Genomic DNA, 3,387 nt, shown 5'->3' on the forward strand with positions numbered 1-3,387 from the left:
TATGGTTTTCAGGTCATTGTGGATCTCAGGGCATTATGGTTCATTAAAGATGAAAGAAAACTTTATAGATGTAAACCTCAAATAAAGAAAAGATTTAGTTCCTGTTTTCTTCATGGTATATGCTTCCTTTCTCAATAATGACTGTACTGAGCCATCGAATTAATCTTAAGCCATTTTGTTTCTCACAAAATTAGCATTTTTGGGGATACGGTCTCTCATGTTTCAGTACTTAGAATCCAGCCCATCTTCTATGAAGCCCATGAAACTGAAGGTATTGCTCTACATAGTGTAGACATTACTGAACATAGTTGAAACATGGGTCTTAAATTTATTTCCATTGTAGTTATTGTATAGTTTGTTTCACCTTGCAGAATAAAATGTGCACAAAAGCATGAATTTCATTGTTTAGTTCATCAATGTCTTCAAAGTTCCTGCATGAATTACTATGCCATAAATATTTATTGAATGTTGAATACAACTTTTCATGTTACTGGAATAAAACAAAATTCACCAATTATTAAGATTTTGGTTGTTTCTTCATGAAATGGCAATTTAATATCAATATATCATATGCCAATTAAAAGTATCCATTTAAAATAAACAAAATTACTCTATACTACTAATTTTCTTTCTGTTGTCAAGTCATGGGCTTTTTAAGAATGAAGTACATCTGCTAAAACTACTTACAAATGTAAACCAACGTCTCAATTACTCCCTTTAGAAAATTGTAAGAATGTTTCCATTTATTGAGCAAACTTTTTTGAAAGTTGGTTATATAATATACTCTTGATAAGGAATTATTACAGAAATGTATTCAATGTATCTGAGTTTTCTACTTATATGAGCATCATCATTAATTACAGATTACGGTTAATATATGAATCAACAATTTGAAATATAAAAGTTGCCAAATATTGTTTTCCAGTGGAGAAATTCAGGATAATGAGTTAAATATAACAGGAAGATACATAAATACTCATGTACTTACTCATTTATTACACAATCATCTGTGACAGTTTTATCATGAGTACTACACTATATTTAATAGAACACAGGGAGGAAAAATGTCTTTATTGATCAAATTTGTATGTACAAGATGATTTTTAAAAGTAAACATAGAATTATATTCTGAGAATGCTGCAAGGGGTGTTACTACAAATGTTACTTTTAGAAAAGAATCAGACAAGGCCATGGTAAATTACATTTATGAAGTAAAAAATTACTTATTCAAATAGTTATAAAATGTGTTGCTTTTTTTTTGCAATGTACAACCACATTTGTTTTAAAATACTTTCATGGTGCTGGAAGGTTCTACATGACTATAAGGAGAAAGAGATGTCAGTGGTATTATACAGCACCATGCTCTTCGCCCTGCAATACTGACCTGCCAGGAAAGTGTGCTCGCTGGTGCAATAATGGCAGGGTGGCCATGGGAGTAACTATGTATTTCCAGGTGGATGTTAACTCAGCTGTGCATGCATGAATAGTCCAATAAAACTTTTCAAAAGCTGGTGAATGGTGAGATCATAAGCCCTTGTCGGGAATCTACTGGTTAAAATACATGGTCCATGTTGTCAAACTGCCTTCTTAAAATTTATGTTCATACACATAATTTGTTGTGCTCTTAACCATGCTCAGATAATTGGCCATTATAGCAGCAAAATAAAAGAAAATCACTTTTCTGTGGGGAATTAGCTACTGGTAGGTTTTTCACTTCCTGCCCAATGAATCCCTTGCCCTTTATTTTATATTAATATTAATTTAACTCAGTGAGCTATTAATAATTTTTAAAGATATGAATTTTTGGTGGATAAAGTTTGATAAGCTCTGTAGGAATTAAAAGGAGGTCGCAGGGAACAGATACTATCCAAACACATTTTGTACATGCAAAAAATGTACACAGAAGCTGTGTGTTATAGTCTGATTATCCTTTGCTTTCCATCTAGTATTCACTTATGAATGAGTACATGCCATGTTCGTCTTTCTATATTACCTCACTCAGGATGATATTTTCTAGTTCCATCCATTTGCCTGCAAATTTCATGGTGTCATTGTTTTTTACTGCTGAGTAGTACTCCATTGTGTATATGTACCTCATTTTCTTTATCCATTCTTCAGTTGAGGGGCATCTAGGTTGTTTCCAGGTTCTGACTACTATGAACAATGGTGCTATGAACATAGTTGAGCAAGTGTCCTTATGGTATGATTGAGTATTCCTTGGGTATATGCCCAAGAGTGATATAATTGGTTTTTGAGGTAAACTGATTTCCAATTTTCTGAGAAACTGTCATACTTATTTCCAAAGTGACTGTATAAGTTTGCACTCCCACCCTCAGTGGAGGAGTGTTCCCCTTGCTCCATGTCCTCTCCAACAAGACCCTAAGAGGGGTACATGGTTTGCCCTGGAAAGGGGAAATAGATGAGATCTCCATGAGTAAACTGGGAGTGAGGGGGGCCAATAGAGGGTAGAGAATGGATGATGAGAACATGAGGGAATGGAATGGTCAAGCTGGAAGAGAGACAGAGTGGGAGAGCAAGAAAGACATATCTTGATAGAGGGAGACATGATGGGGATAGGAAGAAACTCGGTGCTACAAAAGTTCCCAGGAATCCACAAAGATGACCCCAGATTAGACTAATAGCAATAGTGGTGAGGGTACCTGAACTAGCCTACCCTAGTAATCAGATTAGTAAAAACCATAACTGTCATCATAGGGCCTTCATCCAGTAACTGACAGAAGCAGTTTAGAGATCCACAGCCAAACACTAGGCTGAGCTCCAGGAGTCTAGTGGAAGAGAGGGAAGAATGATTGTATGTGCAAGGGGTATCAAGCACAAGTTGGGGAAATTTACAGAGAAAATCGAACCAAGCTAGTGGAAACTTATGAACTTTAGAGCAACATCTGTGAAGCCTGAACGAGACTGGACTAGGACCTCTGTGTAAGCAAGACCCTTGTGTAGCTTGTTCTGTTTAAGGGGTCCTTAGCAGTTGGATCAGGATCTATCCCTGGTGCATGAGCTGGCTTATTTTGAGCCCATTATCTATGGTGGAACATCGTGCACAGCCTTGATGCAGGGGAGGGGCTTGGGCCTGCCTCAACTAAATGTACCAGGCTTTGTTGACTCCCCATGGGAGGACTTACCATTTCAAGGGAGGGGATAGGGGGTAGATTATGGGCAAAGGCTGGGGGACAGGAGGAGGGAAGAGAGAGGCATCTGTGGTTGGTGTTTAAAATGAATAAAAAATCTAGGCTGAGCTCTAGGAGTCCAGTCAATGAGAAAGAAGAGGGATTCAATGAGCAAGGGACATCAAGATCATGATGGGGAAACCAAGTCAACCAAACCAGTGGGAACTCATGAACTGTGGATCACCCATGGGACTGTACT

Source organism: Peromyscus leucopus, chromosome 4 (genome assembly GCF_004664715.2).
Source record: "Peromyscus leucopus breed LL Stock chromosome 4, UCI_PerLeu_2.1, whole genome shotgun sequence".
Classification (NCBI taxonomy): domain Eukaryota; kingdom Metazoa; phylum Chordata; class Mammalia; order Rodentia; family Cricetidae; genus Peromyscus; species Peromyscus leucopus.